General features: G+C 45.6%; 1 long non-coding RNA gene across 1 annotated transcript; it reads left to right on the top strand.

The window, feature by feature from the left end:
* The first annotated feature begins 5488 nt into the window (after nucleotides 1-5488).
* LOC135982722 (uncharacterized) lies at nucleotides 5489-17237 on the top strand. Its single transcript, XR_010600270.1, has 3 exons — nucleotides 5489-5733; nucleotides 6845-6957; nucleotides 14451-17237. It is a non-coding gene; the product is annotated as an uncharacterized LOC135982722 (long non-coding RNA).
* Nucleotides 17238-18856: the final 1619 nt, after the last annotated feature.

Below are 18856 nucleotides of genomic sequence, written 5' to 3'. Positions count from 1 at the left end.
CACTTGTACTCCTTCATCTGTCTGTACCCTTCTGTTCGCTCTTGTCTTCAGGGTCGGCTCCAGGCACCAGCTTACCAAGCAGGTGTTTGGGGAGGCCACACCGGAGAGGGGCGGCATGTCTGGCTCTTCAGTGGCAATTCGGCAGTGGGTCCCTCACTCTCACTCGGAGCGAAGGACCTCCCGCCGAAGTGCCGCAGATCACGATCGCAGCTTTTTTTTTTTTTTCTGTGGCGGGGGGCGGGGAGGTGGGGGGGGCTGCTTGGGGCGGCAAAAACTCTGGAGCCGTCCCTGTTTGTCTTAGTGTGTGTGTGAGCTCTTTGGGATGGGGAATGTGTGGTTTTGTTCAGGATTTGTATAGTACCTAGTGCAGTTGGGTCCTGGTCCATGACTGTGCTCCTATGATAATACACATATAACCTTTCTTTCCTCTCTCAGCATGAGTTAGAGGGGCCCTGTGGGCTGCATTAGTTTTTAACAGCCCAGATTCATCACTGTTGTAACTCCATTGCCTGCTGTGGAGTTACACCAGGGAAGTATTTGCCTATTCTTTGTGCCCTTTCCCCACCACTGTCCTTTCCCTCTGCAGTCCAGCAGGTGGCAAGGCAGCCTTCTGCAGCGGAGAGCGACAGTGGGTGAATGTACTCATCATTCCTCCGAATCCACCTGGTTTGCACTGCGTCTGCCCCTTTGAAACTCTGGCCACGTTTCGCCAGGCTGAGCACCTGCCCTTTATGGATAAAAGCTTCCCAGCCGTTTGTCCAAGATAGCTTGTTTGTTTGCATGTTTTGTGATAAAAAGTCTCTGGAGGGGAGGTGGAGTGGGGGAAGGTGTCCATGTGTACAGTGTTTGGCTGCCTGCTGGTGCAGAAGGGGGAGGGTGTTTGTGTGGGTGCCTAGTTGCATACAGGGATGGATTAAGGCAAGATTCCTAGATGTAGCACAAGACTGGGAGGGGGCATGATCCACAAAACTTGAATCTATGGACATGTGCGGCTGAAGGCTGCTACTAGAGAGATTTAGGAACCGCTGTTGGGGCTGGAGAGCAGCAATGAGCCATGGGAACGCAGAAGGTCCTAGTTCAAAGCTGATTCCCATTCCTGCCTCTCTGATTTTATTGCTGGATCTGGCCCCTCTGGCTCTTAGCTAGCCAGTGGCTGCTGCCTGCCCCTGAGTGCTGGCTGCAGATATGCACTTGGAGGATTCCCTAGATGTACACGTGTCTGGATGAATGAGTCCATCATTATGTGTGCAGATGCACACGCACTAAAACGTGGCTCCTCCAGTCTGCAGTTTGGCAGGATCTCTCATTACCTCATTCCAACAAATGTCTCTCCTAACTTCTTCTGTAATGACCAGATGCACGTGCCTGTGTGGGCATGGGCTTAGCTATGCACAGATACCCATGCACACCGCTTGGAGATGTTACTCAAAGCCTCTCGAGTATGTGCATGTGTATATGGCTCATGGCCATGCCTTTATATGCATATACATCTGGCCAAAGCACCACCATTGTAGAAATTCAGGAGCAGGCTAGGGAAGCCATTTGTAGGAATGAGGGACTGAGAAATCCTGCAGAATTGCACGTGGGAGGACACAAGTGGTCTGTTCTTGCCCAACTCCCTATAATTCTGTGGCTTCGAAGGTCGTGACATATCAACTCAAACCAAGTTTCTCGTGTACCTGGCTGTTCTTAGCCCTGCTCTTGTGTATGGTGCCAAAACCTGCATCACGTACAGTAGACACCTCAAAGTTCTTGAACGATACCCTCAGTGTTGCCTCCACAAGATCTTCTGAATCAAGTGGGATGACTGACGCACCAACATCAGTGTTCTGTCCCAAGCCAAAACCTCCAGCATTGAAGCTATGATCATCCACAACCAACTCCATTGGGCTGGTCGTGTTCTTTGGATGCCAGAAAATTGACTCCCAAAGTAGGTCATGTTCTCACAACTGAGCCAAGGCCAATGGATACAGGGCAGGCAAAAAAAGCACTTCAAAGACACCCTCAAAGCCAACATGAAGAAGTGCAATATTGAAATAAACTCATGGGGAAACCCAAGCCCTCAACCGACCAAAATGGAAAAGGACCTTGTGGCAAGGATCCCAGTATTTTGAGATCCAATGGAGACACGGGAAAGGAGGAAAGAATGTGCCGCAGCCTGACTCACCAATCCAGATCTGCCCTTTCCATTGGGAAATGTCTACCCCACTTGTGACAAGATCTGTGGATCCTGGGTCGGTCTCATTAACCGCCGGCAGAACCACCAGCGATAACTGTCTGGCTAGCATTTTAAGGAAATCTTCCTCAAACTCTAAGGGATTGTCAACAATGATTCTGTGTGCATATTTTTGGGGCATGTTTGTGACCAGGTATGTTGTGGGTGGCTCTGGGCCGTGCGTATTTTCATGTGTGCCTGCTTGCATGTGCGTGAATAATCTGGATTTGTTTACATAAAACTACCTCTCCAGGGCAGCCATTTCCCTCCCAATGCCCCATGGGCTCTCAGAGCTCTGCTGGCTTTATTAGTGATTGGGATGAGATCAGTGCCAACCGTGTTCCCTGATGCTTGCAAGGGAAGAAGCAGAGCACACTATTAATTCACCTGAATCCACAAACCATCGGTGATGCCCAATAACCCTAATCCCTCCGGAGAGAGGGGCTGCTAGATCCCAAGCCAGCCTGGGGCATGAGAGAACCATTGGGGCCCCAAAAGGGGTTCCACCTATGAGAACATCAGACCTCACCTTCAGAAGAGGGGAGGAGTCAAAAGAACACGGGGTCAACTGAATGGCTTGAGGGCAATGAAAAACAAAAGAAGAAAGGCATTGGGTCAAAGGTTCAAACTAAGGGATCTGGAAGGGGACACTGAGCAGAAAAGCCCAGACAGCTCCTTTTGCTCTGAAATCAAGGGAGTTAGTGGGTGGCACACAGAGGCATGGTGCCAAGATCCATGAATGCAGATGTGCCAGGAAATTGGGCCCACAGCCACAGAGAACATCCTCTGCCAGCTTCCTCCTCCTGACTGGTAAGTGGCCATTTTGGCCAGTCCTTGGGGGGGGGGGGGTTGGTGATGAGATTCCTGAGCTTACTGGGGATGGGATGTGAATAAACAGAAGGATGCAAGGAAAAGTGCAGCCAGAACCCCAAGAAGATGTTGTAGAGGAGACAGAAGAGGGGTGGTAGCCTGATTGCAGGTAGACATGCACCAGTATCTTTCTTTGAGACGGTGCTGTTAGCAACTATAAATAAAGTCCCTTTTGGGAGCCAGCACCCTGGTCACTTAGAAGACCCAGAAACTGGGCACAGTTAGAGTAGGAGGGAGTAAGGTAGTCTGGGTTTGAACAGTTAGAGGGAGTCATTTGCACCTGTAAGGAGTCTGATGAGCTAATGAGATAATTAGCTTACTAGCTAGGAGAAGAAAACAAATAATATAAAAGGCTGGAGCAGGAAGGAGGCCCCTTCAATCTGCTGCTAAGTTGAGTTGTACCTGGAGCATAAGGCAAAACAATAATAAAGATGCACTTGGTGATGGTACCCTGGTAGATTTACACAGCAGGAGGGCTTACCAGCCAGGGTTTCCCTTTACACTTAATCTCAGTGCAGAAAGGGCAAGTGTATCAGTGAACCATGCCAGCAGCACGCCTGGGCTCACCAATTTATACTCTTGGTGGTTTGTGGTACCAGGGTGGAATATAGGCCAGCCCACCTTATAGCCCTGGAAACAGAAATCCTCTCTTCATCCACAGAACTGGCACAGCACAGATAGTGACAAGTTTAGCCCTTCCAGTGCTCTGCCAATGTACCTCAGCCCTGACATGAAGGAGCCACTTAATACCAGTTGTGATGTGGATACTGGCCCCACTAGGAAATGGACTGAATCCCACCATCTTGCTCTACTTAGGCCAGTAAACAGCCATCAGATGGTACCAACTTCAGTCATGAGTCTTCTGTACTGGATTTGAACTGTCATCCTAGCTAGTGAAACTCTTTGTATCCTCTTCCCAACCGCTGGAGCTGGTATTCCCACCAAAGCTTTAAATGATAGGGTACCCTGTAGATAGAGAGAACCCAAGTCTGTTCTGATTTACCTTGTTGCCATTAATGGGAGTTTCACCCATGTACCTGAGGGCAGCACAGAATGTGGGGTGACTTTTGAACGGAGTCTGCCAGGGTATGTCTACACTGCTGTTGGGATGTGTGTGAGTGTGATTCCCAGTGCAGGTAGGTAGACTCACACTAGCTCAACTTGAGCTAGCATGCTAAAAATAGCAGTGTGGACACTGCTGCTCAGGTGGTGGCTTGGGTTAGCCACCTGAGCTTGGGCCCAGGGGGTTGGGCAAGCTTGGACTTGGGTGGCTAGCCCAAGCTGAGCTAGAGTGTCTACCTGTGTTGGGAATCACACTTCCCAGCTGTAGTGCAGACATATCTTGCTGTGCTCAGGTCTATGAGCATTTCTTTTCTGTTCACACTCAACTACCCCTTTGCAGAGGGGTTGTATGAAAACGGGGGGCCCTCCTTGCTGGACTGTATAAAGTCTAATGAGCCCCTCAAGGATGTGAGTACAAATATCTCTACTCCATAGATGTGTTTGCCTTGTTCTGAAGCCAGCAGGCAAAATCAAGAGAATTGACTCCTTTGTTTTCCCCTTTCCCTCACTCACCAATCCTCTTTTCCTGCCATAAAGAACATTCTTATCAAGATTTTGCATTAAGTTTGGGGATATTGCTTCATAAATCAGGTTTTAGGCTACCCCCTCCATCCCCAGGAGACTTTTAAGCAGAAAAGCACCCGCATGTGACTTTAACCTCTTCTTCCCAGAGCAATTCTTTTTTCTTGAACTCTTTGCCCCTGGTAGGAGTTTGTATCACCCTATACTGGGGGAAATACTCCCCCATTGCTGAGTGGTGAGGAGTGGCTATGCACACATGTTTTCTCCTCGTGTGATACTGGTGCTTTAGAGTGAGAGGTGACACTAGGGAGAACAGTAGTTCTGATCCCAGCTCAGCTACTAATTTACTGCGGCATGACCTCGGGCAGCCTTATAGTGTCTGCTGTCATAAGTAGTGTTAATATAGATATAGGCACAACCACATAAGTGCCTCTGTGCCCATGGCTTCATGCTGAGTCAGAACCAAGAGTGTGCACCATCTACTGAACTGCCAGCCCCTGTGTTTTCTGAAGAAGTCTGTAATGCAAGTAATAACTACACCTAGCATCACTGTTTGCAAGGTGAGAGTGATCTTGAGTGAAAAATGAGTGGTCCTGCAGTTGAGGCAGAGGGGACTAGGAATTAGTTAATCTGCATTTTACTTCTAGCCTACTACACACTTTCCTTTGTGAACTTGGGCAAGTCCCTTACCTTTCTGTGCTTTGGTTTCCTTATCTGCAAAATGGAGACCGTAATACTTTCCGACCTCACACCAGTGGGGTGAGATGCTCTGTCATAACTATAAAGGGAAGGGTAACAGCCCTCCTGTGTACAATACTATAAAATCCCTCCTGGTCAGAGACTCCAAAATCCTTTTACCTGTAAAGGGTTAAGAAGCTCAGGTAACCTGGCTGACAACTGACCCAAAGGACCAAGGGGACAAGATACTTTCAAATCTTGGTGGGGGGAAGGCTTTTGTTTGTGCTCTTTGTTTTGGGGAGAGTTCGCTCTTGGGACTAAGAGGGACCAGACATCAATCCAGGCTCTCCAAATCTTTCTGAACAAGTCTCTCATATTTCAAACTTGTAAGTACAGCCAGGCTAAGCATGTTAGTTTTATCTTTGTTTAATTAACTTGTAAATGTACCTTTTGCTAGAGTGTTTATCTCTGTTTGCTGTAACTTTGAACCTAAGGCTAGAGGGGGTTCCTCTGGGCTCTTTAAGTTTGATTACCCTGTAAAGTTATTTTCCATCCTGATTTTACAGAGATGATTTTTACCTTTTTCTTTAATTAACAGCCTTCTTTTTAAGAATCTGATTGATTTTTCCTTGTTCTAAAATCCAAGGGGATTGATCTGAACTCCCAGGAATTGGTGGGGGGAAAGGGAAGGAGGGGGGGAATGATTAATTCCTCATTGTTTTAAGATCCAAGGAGTTTTGGATCAGTGTTCACCAGGAAGTTGGTGGAAGAGTCTCTCAAGGCTACCCAGGGAAGGGAGTTAGCCCATTGGGAGTGGTGGCAGCGGATCAGATCTAAGCTGGTAGTTAAGCTTAGAAGTTTTCATGCAGACCCCCACATCTGTACCCTAAAGTTCAGAGTGGGGAAGGAGCCTTGACATGCTCAGAGACTGTGACTACTGTAGGTTATATCAAATATGATCATTTCACTGTCACCTGGGCCTCCCCGTGCCCTTGTTTCTTACCACCACCTGTTGTATCTCATCGTATTGTAAGGTCTTTGGGGCTGGGACAATCTTATTATACATGTGTACAATATCTAGTACAACGGGACCCTGATCTCTGACTGGCACTATTGTGTTACACATAAATACTAGTACTAAAAATCAATGCACACCATAGAAATACCACTAAATCCTGTATAACTTGGCCACATTTGTAGTTGGTTGAATTACTCATTATAACATCTATTCTCCATCTTCAAAGTGGTGGAATTAATGGTGCCATGAGAACATTAACTTCGGACTTGCCTGACTTTTCATTTACATTTTCAATTTTCTGTTGCATTTGTGTATTTTATTTATTTATATTTACTTTGAAATTGAATCTCTTGGCTTGTTTTGAAACACTTGCTCCACTGCACATTGAAAGGAACCTGGAGGGCAGGGAACTAACTTTGTTTGTCAACATTATGGCAAAGCATTTTGCCCCAAGGTGGCCATCTTCTTCCTTCTCTCAGCAGGTGCCAAGGCTCTGAAGCAATCCAGTCCTCCCCCGCACATGCTGCTTAATGCGCTGAGCTCACACTTGTGAGGTTGCCAGCTTTGAAAGACTTAGGTAACGAAGATCCAGGTAAGTTTCCTTAAAATAGCATTAGGATTAAAACGTGATTTTGGACACAAATAAAATGAGTTTTGTTGTGGAGTTAGCTTATCCTAGCCTGGAAATCTTTTAGTTCATATTAGCAATCTGTTATACACAATCCATAGGGAGGTATCTGTCTAAAGATCTCCAGAACTGGAATAAATAGGTGGTGTTGAGGTTCAGATGTTAGAATGGTGAGGGATGCAGCTCAGAACTGAGATGCGTTGGCACAGCAACGTGGGGAGCCCAGACCAGGAACAGCCGGAAGGCTGTTGGTTAGGACTGAATTATTAACAGAGTTGTGTGGGAAGCCCAGAAATGTAAAAATTATGTTATATTAATACTTAGTTCATTTCATCCCTAGATCTCAAAGTGCTTTACAAAGGAAGTCAGTATCATGAGCCCATTTTTACAGAAGGGGAAACTGAGGCACCGTGCAGTGACTTGCCCAAGGTCACACAACAAGGTAGTGATCAGCTGGGACTAGCACCCAAGTCTCCTGATCCCCAGTCTAGTGGACCTATATAGCTGGGGGGTAGGGAGGCTTCAGGTTAATACTGACGTGCACTGGCAGAGCCGGGAGGGAACTCAGGATTGGATTAGCAGGGGATGTTTCACATAAGGACAGAATTGCACGGTTTCAAATGACCAGGTTGCTGAGGCTGCACTACATTCAGGTGCTTGAAAGGGGTTCATGTACTTCTATTAGTTTCTGTGGTGGACCCACATGCGCACGTGTGTGTGAAGCTTAACATCAGCTTTGAGTGACGGGAAGAGAGAAAGTGAGATTACAAGACTAAAGATGCTAGCTGGCCAGTGACAGGAATTCCCCCCAGGACTGTCCTTCCTGTCCATTTCCCCTCCCCCCATCACCAAAGATTTGGACAGAGTCTAAAGCAGGCAGACTTAAAGACGCAGAGGAGCGATTTGTGTTCCTGGAAATCAACACATGCAAGTTTTAATTTCAGATCCAGACAAAGAGAGGGTGAGAGGGGCAGAGCAAGAGTGCAGGTAATATGGAGTGTTTAAGAGGCGGGTACTTCACAAAGTTTCCAACATAACTGTGACGTATAAACCCTTGGAATGTGAGGAGATGTCCCTCAATCTGGCTGAAATGCAGAAACAGCAGTGATCCCTGCAGAACATGTAGCAATGTATCATTATAGCATCAGGCAAAGCAGATAGCCTAGCATCAGACCCTACCCACCAGGAACTGTCTATGTTCCTTAAAAGGTCACTGTGAGGTTAGAAGTCCTGGGCTAGATTGTCTGCAATGGAAACTGGAGTTTTTGTGGGGAGGGTAGGAGGGAGCACAAGAGAGTGGGAAAGGGTTCCCTCATCTGGGGGCTGGTTCTGTGTTGGTCCAATATAGACTAGAGCAGACAAGTAGGCTAGTCTGTGTTAGATAGTTATGCCTCCCCCCCACCCCTGGGGTAACTGGCTACTGCCTATGCTTCCTCTCCCCATCTTGGCACACCCCCAGTGCTGGGGCCACAGGGAGTTACTGTAAGTTCTGCTCCCGCATGGTGCATAGGATTTCCTGCATAGGAGCAATCTCAGTGGCACCATCACTCGCACAACTATCCTCTGTTGGACAAGTGTTTCAGTGTTTGCTTGTTTAAATGAGGGCTACTGAGCTATCAACCAGGGTGATAACAGATAAAACAGACTTCACCCCAGCTATCAAGGCAGTCGAACTTTGTCCTGTATCACATCATAGTTCTCTGAATTATCTGGGGGTTAAAGTGAGTTGTAACATATGTAAATGACAGTCACCCCACTGAAGTCACATAATGTCCTTGGTAGGTCAGGGCAACAGTTTGTCGCATAGACATCAAGATAACCTTCCAATCTCAGCATTCAGTGGTGCCACATTGTTACGGGTCTGTTTGGGGGAAAGGGGAATCTGGGATCCGAAAGGGAGGGCAAGAAAGATCAGCCCATAGTTACAGATCAGCATTGGGTTACTATTTGTGTTGCAGTACAGCCCAGTCAAGATTGGGACCCCATTTTGATGAGCATTATATAAACACATAGGAGGACTTGGATCTTGCTCTGAAAAGTTTACAAGCCAGTAGTTAGAGGGTATTAACTGTCAGTCACAAACAGTCCGGCGCTTGGACAGCAGGACAGAGGACTCATCTGCACTAGGAAATGTTTCCTTAAATCCCAGGCCACTGTTGCTACCTCTGATTCCTCTCCAGTTATGATAGCAATGGTGGAAGCCCTTGTTTAGAAAATGTGCCATTGGCTTCTGGCATTTTAAGCACTGTGCCATGTAGACCTGCTCTGATCAGGCTTAGATGACACACACTAGATGCCTCGAATCGGGTCTATACTAGTGCTTCCCCTACTGGTAGTAGTGAGTAAACAAATTCTAGTATAGACACAGCCATGGAGATTGTCCATGATTTAAGGCTAATTTGGCACTGGAACTGGGGCCTCAGCAATTTGGCCTCAATTGCAGCTAGTCTGGGACTGAGGGAGTGCAAAAGGGAAATCTTGGGAAGATTAATTCTCAGTCACAGATATCCAGGAGTGGAAAGGGTACAATCAAAAGAGAGTAGCCCTAGATCATCTAGAGAAGTGAAGGACACAGCTGAGTGGTGTAGCACTGGATATATCCACTTGCCTTTTCATGACTAAGGGCCTGATCTAGTGCCTGATGAAGTATACAGAAAAATGCCCACTGACTATGAGTGTTGGATTCTGCCATCCCTACTCATGCTGAGTAGTACCTTGTTCTGCAAGTAGACCCAGTGGTTTCATACATGGTTACAGCATGGAAAAAGACACAGAGATGAGTGGGAAAAGGAAATCAAGAGAATATTGAAGCAGGCAACACTGGTAAAGCAGACTGGGCCTGGTAAGTGATTGAGTGAGGTCACCCTGTGATATGTGTAGAGGGAGAAGAGGAGGGGGCCAAGAACAGTTCCCTGAGGGACTCTAACAGACAGGTGGAGTAGAGTGGAGGAACTGCTACAGGAAAGGCTGAAAGAGAAGGTAGAGAGGTTATCTCTGGAGAGCTATTGAGGATGTGCCTGATCTCTGGAGAGCTCATGAAGTTATCTACAGGCTCCAGAGAACACTCAGTTGTTCATGCAAAACTTCTGAGAGTTTCTGAGTATATGCCTAATGGCTGCCAATATTTCCTGTTTGAATCTCTACTTATACTTCATCACTGTAAGCATCTTCTAGCAGGAGAGACAGATGGTAACGTGATTCAGAGACAGACTCCATCTGTCCTCAGCTCCCTTGGCCCAATGTGCTAATCTCACTATCTAATCACGTTGAGAATCCTTTCCAGTGGAAATGTCAGTCATTCTTTAGCCAAATCTGTTCTCATCCCATTGCAAAATCTGAGAAAACCCTTCAGTACCTCGAATGACCTTCCAGGTCAGCAGGCCAAGAGACTTATTAGTGCAGAAAGCCATCTGGCAAAGTGATAAGAATTAAGGTTGATCCAATTCCCAGTGCAGTCATTGACAATTCAGTGACAGTTGATGTTGATTTCATTGAGAATTGGATCAGGTGGTAAGTAACTCCAGTCTTTTACACCAACCCTGCTAAGGGAGAATGTCAGGAGTGCTGCTAGAAGAGGTCTGAGGTGCATTGGCAGAGCTATGTGAGACGCCTTACCTGTACTTTGCCTAAAGAGTCCTTTACTTCCATGAACACTAACTGAGGGGACAATTAGTAACCTGAGGGTCAGATCTTACCTATATTCACAGTTCCATTGAAATCAGTGGGAATGACATGCATGTATCTTAAGTACCATATTCTGCCCTCGATTCTTAAACCCCTTGATTTGCCCCTTAGCTTCCTGGTCTTTTGGTCCATGTATTCCCCATGTATTGATAGCTGGCTTGGTTAGCAAAGGGGATTGATTTTGCCCAGTGTAACACATGCCAATTATAGACGTTTATAATCCTCCTGGGTAGTAAATTCTATTAAAACTTGGGAAGTACCTAGACAATCCTGAATTGCCACAGAGTTGCCGACAGTCATAATTGCCTCAGGAATAACTTGATGTTAGTTGACACTTAAGCCAGTCTTAACCCACTTGAGGAGCTCCATCTTTCTCACAAACTACAGACATGCCTGGAGTAAGACCCCTCTGATGGGCTGCCTTACTCACTTCCCCACCTCCTGGGAAAGAGCAGCCAATCCAGGCTGCTGCCTGAGGCAGGCTGAGCTGTCTCGCCACCCATAAGGAGCAGAGGAGGGGTTCTCACTGGCTGTGAGATGGCCTGGAGGAGGAGAGGGAGAAGAAGGTAGTTGAAAGAACCCAGCAGCTCAGGGCAACTCCCTTCCCATGAATAATGGGTAAATCTGCTCTGCTCCCTGGTCCTCCCACTTCCTTTTCCATCTCTGCAACACCAGGGCTGGGAGGGGCAAAAAGGGGACCCTGCTGCAGCTGCACCCCCTACTCCAGGCCTAGGTGAGGAGGGTGAAGAACCCTTGAGGCTGCAGGAGGAGTAGAGGTTAGGCTGGGTGGCGGGGGGGCAGAACTGATGTGAGGTCAGAATTGATGTGGGGGTAGGGGGTGGATAATTAATTGCTAGGCTGGGGAAGCGGCAGCTGTGGGTCTGGAAGGGACACAGAATACATGAATTAGAAGGTTGGGGATTGGGGAGAAGGCAGAAGCTGAAAGCTCTGCACTCTCATGCAGTCAGTGAGAGCTCCTGAAGTGGGGGCCAAAGTCGCCTCTCTATACATTTGGGGGAGCTGACAACACTGATCTGTTACACACACACACACACACACACACACACACACACGGTAGGGGAGCTCAGAACTCAGAAGATAGACAATGAAGCACAATATAATTTAAAACAAAATCTCATGAATTTTGGACCAGTCTTGTGATTTTCTTGCAATCTGACACATGATTTCTGAGCTTTTGGTGTTGGCAATACTGTTAACACTCCAGGCCTGATTTTCTACAGAGGCCAGTTAAGTGTGTGCTTGGGGGCATCAGTGTGCAAACACTTATCACCAGGCTTCCTGTTTGCTCAGGCTCATTTTACACACGCAAGTTTGTGCACTTATGTGTTTTTAAGGAATTTGGACCCTAAGTCCACTGATGACATTATGGAGTGAAAGTTACACCCATAGGGCCAGATTTTACTTTCATTACACCAGCATAAATCTGGAGTCATTTCACTGGTGTCAATGGAGTTACTCCAGATGGACACTGTTGTAAACTGAGAGAAGAATCTGGCCTAAACTGTTCAAAATCCACAAACACACTTAAATAGATGGCACCACCCCAACCCCCATCCCCCCACTTATCTTTACCCTTTGATGGACATGCGTAGATTTTTGCCCACCTATATGTAACTGATTGAAAATGGAATTGGCCTCACATAGTCACAGCTACATATTTTGCATACCCAGTTTGGACAAATGAATTTAGTCCTTGCCACAGTCAGGTGACATTTACAAAATATTTGCCTCAAACCCCACAAAATTGTCCTGACTTTTTTGTCTATTCACTTCCTATGATAGCTGGTTACCAAGACACCTGTGGATAAAACCACCCCGAGGAGCTTTCTCCTTAATAAACATCCTCCTTCTCCCTATGTGATTCACTCACAGATGCCACCAGGAGAACTGTGCAACATTCCCTCCTTTTGCTTCGTGAATACTCCCCCGTGCAAACAGACACGTTAGCCAAACCAAAAATTTCAAAATATTGTTCTGACACCATGTCTTCCTCCCTGGAAAGCAAAGAACAACAGGAAAGAGTCTGGGCTTGTTATTCTTTATTTCTATTGCCTTAGTGTTGGGGTGCCAACTGAAACTGGGGCCTCAATGTGCTAGGCACCCTACACGTAGACTGAGTCAGGCTCTCCCACGAAGAGCTTACAGTCTAAATAAACAAAGTAAAGTGGGAGGAAAGGATACAGCATAGAAGCAGAAGATTGGGGATAGAGGCACACAGAGATTAAGTGACTTGCCCAAGGTCACTGGGGGAGGCTGTAGCACAGCCAGGAATTGACTCCACATCTCCTAAGCCCCCAGACCAGTGCCTTACCTACAAGACCATAGTTCTACTCTCTTTAGGCTGTATGGGTGGTGGTGGGGAGAAAGCAAATCATGAGGTCGGGACACTGCACCACAAACTAAACAATGTTGCATCAAGACTGTTCTGTGGCTCTACTGCAACATAACATTGAATTGTTGCATCACAGACCCATCATAATATATACATTCACACTGAATTAGAGATTTATTTGTGTTGGAAAACTGAGGGTTGCCTATAAGCTTCAGCAGTATTGAGAGACATGAATGAAAGCAAGGGATTGGAGAGCAAGGATGTCTACAAAGCATCTACTTGTGTCAGACTAGCTTTGTTTGGGGGTGCTGGTCTAACCTCATAGCAAACATTCAGATCCATAGAATCATTGAGAAGTAGGGCTGGGAGGGACCTTGAGAAGTATCTGAGGCAGGACCAAGAATGGACCATTCCTGCCAGGTGTTTGTCCAACCTGTTCTGATAAACCTCCAAAGATGTGGGAACACATGAACCTTCATCTGGGAATATGTACATGGACCTGGTGGTAACTACTCTGCAAAGGGTTAAGACTTGAAGGCTGAATTTTGCACAGCTCTGCCTGCGAAATTTCTGAATGAGTCAAGCAGGAGGGGAAAGGAGGTGGTCATTGAGGAGAATACTCCTGCTGATACACAAATGTCATCTAGTGTACCTCTGCCAGTTTTGTAGTTTCACCAGACACATGAACTTTTTCTGAGTTCCCCAAGGATGTGGTCCCAGTGTTGCAAACCTTGATGAGAGACCACATCAAAGAATGAATCAGGGAAGAGGCATAGGCTAAATTCTCAGTTTTTTTCCCCATGTGGATGCTCTCTACTTGGTTGAAAGTTCATTGGTGCCTACAGAATTTGCACTTTCACCTTCCAAATTCAGGGAGACTGTCGTCAGATGTCAAGTGAATTGGTTCAGCAGAGATCAAAAGAGAGAAGCCCAGGCCTTGAGATCAAGGGGAGTGTCTGGTTGCTCAGCACTTTTGAAAATCAGATCATGTATTTTAGAGGCTAACTTTAGAGTTCCATTTTTGGAATGTCTTTGCCTACATGTCTGCCTCAATCAATTTCAGTACCCATTTATGACCAATTGAAAATTCATGTGCATCTTTGGTTATGTCTGAACATGCATCTCGAGTGATGCTTTATGCCCCAGTTATCATTTCTGGTTTGGCTTGGTTTGGTGGACTGGGTGACACAGGTATATTCACAGGTTCATAGATTTTAAGACCAAAAAGGAATGTTATGATCATCCAGCCTGGCCTCTTGCATAACTGAGGCCATAGATACTCACCCAGTAATTCATGCAGCAAGCCCAATAATTTGTGGTTGAACTATGTTGTCATATACTTTAAAGACATCCCTTGGCAATGGTTGATTGCTCTCACTTTTCAAAATGTGCATTTTATTTCTTGTTGGAATTTTTCTAGCATCAGCTTGCAGCCACTGCATCTCATTATGTCTTTGCCTGCTAGAATAAAGAGACCTCTGCTCCCAGAAATTTTCTCGCTGTGTGCGTAAGTATAGACCATGGTCAAGTCTCCTCTTAACCTTCTCTGTGATAGCCTAAAAAGAGTGATTCTCCCATTGTAAGTCGTATTTTCCAGAATTCAATCATTCTTGTAGCTCTTCTCTGAATCCTCTCCATTTAAAAACAAACAAACATTCTCCTTAATGTGTGTACAACAGAACTGGACTGGGAAGAATTAGGTGAATTCAGTTAAAAAAAACCCGAAACCAACCCAAGAATTTGCTCAAGTTTAAAAATAAATTGATTTCAGTCCAGTTCAAGTTCATTTGTGATTACAAATGGATGAGCAAATGCTTGCTGATTATAAGCTTGCATTCTTGATTATTTGCAGATAGTGAAGTCATGGATGAGTTCTTCCACTGGAGAGAAATATATTTATTTGGTGTGGGGACACTGTTTGATACAGCAGGGTGACAGGATTCCTGAAGCCTCTAGCCTGAGTCCTGATGGAAAGGCAACTAAACTATCTGTGTCCAGACAAAAGGCCTGTTCCAATACCCATTGAAATCAATGAAAAGATTCCCACTAATTTCACTGGGCTTTGGGTTAAGCCCAAAGGTTAGATGGCACCCTTTGCAACTAGAACCATGAACATAGCTGTAATTGCTTTGTGCCTATGGCTGTGATAAAGACAGAAAATCACAGGCTAATAAATGAAATGCACTTGGTATGCTTCATATGGGATGATCACTGCTTTATGTGGGATGGTCACAAAAGGGAGACAGGAATCATGGAGTCCTGACAAGAGTGCAGTGATCTGGTTGCTGTGACATTACATTCCATATTCCTTATGAAAATGTGCTTATGATGAATATGACATAACTGAGAGGTACTTTTTGCAAGATATCATTGGAAATGTTATCATAGAATATCAGGGTTGGAAGGGACCTCAGGAGGTCATCTAGTCTAACCCCCTCCTCAAAGCAGGACTAATCCCCAGACAGATTTTTCCCGCAGTTCCCTAAATGGCCCCCTCAAGGATTGAGCTCACAACCCTGGGTTTAGCAGGCCAATGCTCAAACCACTGAGCTATCCCTCCTCTGAGAGCTGATTTGCAGCTGGTTGTGGCCCTGCCTGTATGTGTTAGAGGCGGTTTTAAGAACCTGGCTCAGCAAGACAGGTTAAAGGGGGCCCAGGCTGGCAGAACAGATAGACTTAGTGGTATTTCAGCACATCCGGTGGCTTCCCAAGGGGTCCAACCCGTCACAGTTGCATCCTTTGAAACGAGGACTCCACTCACATGCAATTACTCTAAGTGTAAGTGATTAGAGAAGATTAAATGTTAACATCCAGCCGATAAATCTCACAGTGACCTACACTGTTCTGGGAATGATGCCTCTGGCAAGGCTTGTGTGGCCTGGAAGAAAAAGGGTCAACATCCCCCAATCAAGTTTATCTGTCTCCCTGATACACTCAGAGCCTCCGTGGCATCCTAAATATTTAAGGTCTTGTTTGTACTTCAGATTAAGCCAGGGGTTCTCAAAATTCATTGCACGATGACTCCCTTCTGACAACAAAAATTACGACATGACCCCCAGCAGGGGGAACCGAAGCCTGAGCCCACTAGAGCCCTTCTGCCCCGGCCAGGGGGCCAAAGCTCAAGCCCATCACCTGAGGTGCGGGGGCCAACTTGGGCTTCAGCCCTGGGGTGAGGAGCCTGTAACCTGAGCTCTGCTGCCCAGGGCTGAAGCTGAAGCCTGAGTTCTGCCACCCAAGGCTGAAGCCCATGGGCTTTGGCTCCAGGTGGTGAGGCTTGGGCTCTGGCCCTGGGCCCCAGTAAGTCAAATGTCAGCCCCAGTGACCCCATTAAAACGGGGTCACGACCTACTTTGGGGTCCCAACCGTCAGTTTGAGAACTGCTGAATTAAGCCATTGGTGGCCAGCAATTGGTATAGCTGCATCAGAGCAAAACCCAAGTGTATATAAAGAAAGCCATGATATATATCAGTGGTGATACCAGTGCTTGAAATGAAGTAATCTTTACTGGTGCTGAGCAGCTTTCTTTGTGTACCGTGGTTATTGGCCAACGCTGTCTGAGTTAGGGATAATCCCAAGTATGGACAAACACTAAGAGCTATGCTCCTATCTCAGGAACAATACGACATGATATATGTGGTTAGTAACATATAACCAACCCATGATTAATCTTGAATAATGGATACTCTATAGTGAATTGTTTGTAGTAAACCCTAGATGAAAAACCTCCCTGAAATTAATCAGCTAAATCTGAACAAATACATATGAGGACATTTTAATCGGTTCATGAGCACTTCTCAAGCGAAAAAGAGGCTGGATTCTTAAAACATCAGATTTGGCATGTATGATATGGAATGGAATCCCAGATATGTTGGTCTTTCTGCATTTTCTTTGCTAGCCATATTTGCTTATTTGTGACTATTTTTGCCAGAATGCACTTATTCAATTGCTATTTTCCTTACAGTTATGCTTGATGTGGGGCTTGCATTCTCAGTCCCCATTTCCAGTAATTATAGCTTTGGAAAACAGTTCAGGATTGAAATTTCTCATGCTTGTTCTTAGCATAGAGATGAATTAAAGTCCAAGAGTCTGGAGGAAAGTCTTTCATTTTTTTTTCTGAGAACTTGGGCAATCAAATTAGCACAGATGCATTTTTGTTAACCAAAGTATTTAATTTTCAAAAATACACTCTCTCTATTGCTTGTACATAACTGACCATAGTGATTATCTATTTGTGTACAGTTGATTATTTTAGTTATCTTCTTTTGATATTAGATTTTGTATGTTACAATAACTGTCTGAATGATTGTCATTTTTTTGGTCAAACATGTGATACTTAGGGATAAACAAGATAAATGAACAGTTTTGACATTATGTATATTATTTATATCCTTTGTGATTTGTGGAGTTGTGAACAAGGTCATTTTTCTCTTCTTATAAATCTTTGAGAAATTTATAAGACATTCCTCCCGTTTTCTCTAATCAAAATGATATATTTTGCAATTATACATAAAGTATTTTATGAGCCAAATTCGCAACTGGTGTAAATCAGTTTCACTATTAACTTCAAAGGACTAAACCGAATTTATAGCACCTGTGGAGCTGCCCCTATATATTTAAAATCAATATTTTCAACAATATAAGTTAGCAGTGCAGTTTCACTCATTACCAGTAGATTTCTCACCCTGCAGAGAGCAACAAGATGGGGAATAACAGTGAATTTAGCATGCAGAAATTGTCTGAGGCATTCCTTGCTGTCGATATTGGTAACATGATAATCATACTCATGATGAATCTACCAACCAATCATGTCTCTGGTGGATTTGTGCAAAGAGAAAATGTATAGTACATGTGTGCAAACTGGAGCTTTCTCTTCAATAACCTCCTTCCTACCTGACACATTCATCATTGTCCTTATGGTCCTGATCCTGGTTGAGAATCTTCACTTCCCATTAATTTCAAGGGAGGGGAGCACCTCCCAGGATTGTGCCTTGTGGGAGCTGCACACAATCTCCAGTTTGCTTTGTGATGAAAGCAGAGATTTGAGCAAAAGGTTGCTTCTGTGACATCCCCTCTTTGTCCATAGCCAGCCTAGAAACTATTCAAGAAAGTGCCTCAGATTGGGCTGCCTTCAGGAAGTTTACATGCAGGGACCACCTTCCCCCACCCAAAAGAAGCCCAAACATAGTGGAACTGCATTCCAAAACTAGGCTGCAGGGAGACTTCCTGAGGTTCCATGGTGAGAACTCTGAATCACCACATCATGCTGCTGTCTACAGGCTTGATCCTGCTCTTATTGAAGTGAGTGGCAAAAGCCCCATTGACTTAAGTGGTGCAGGATCAAGCTTTTGACACGGACAGAATTTTTTTCCTGGGGGGAGAGTTGACCCTGGGATCCTCTCCTTTGTAGCAAAATCTAGCAGGAGGCCAGAAGAGACATGGAGCAGCCACTTGGGATGGAACTGGGTCTGGTGGTGATAAAAGGGTAGGGGCTGGGCTTCCAGGAAGAGAGCCTTGCAACATGTTCAGTGGAGGAACAGAGCAAGAGGAACAGAGGTATGAAAGGTCAAGCCTGAGGAGGGCAGACATTGGTTTAAGTTTATACTTTTGGTTTGAGGTTTATTGGGGGAGTTCAGGGAAGAGACATTTGAGTCCTTGCTCTGAAAGAAGGGTGAACTTAGAGGGCTGTAGGAGAGACCTGTTGGTAGGAAGAAGTCCAGGAAGGTGGCAGCAAGGAGTTTGGTGGTGAACCTTGATGGTCTGTCCTAAGGTCCCTGGCCTGGAACCCAGTGCAGTGGGAGGGCCTGGTAATGCAACATGAAGCCCCTG

The sequence above is a fragment of the Chrysemys picta genome, chromosome 4 (assembly GCF_011386835.1).
Source record: "Chrysemys picta bellii isolate R12L10 chromosome 4, ASM1138683v2, whole genome shotgun sequence".
NCBI classification, from domain to species: domain Eukaryota; kingdom Metazoa; phylum Chordata; order Testudines; family Emydidae; genus Chrysemys; species Chrysemys picta.
This window is presented reverse-complemented; position numbering and strand designations above follow the sequence as displayed.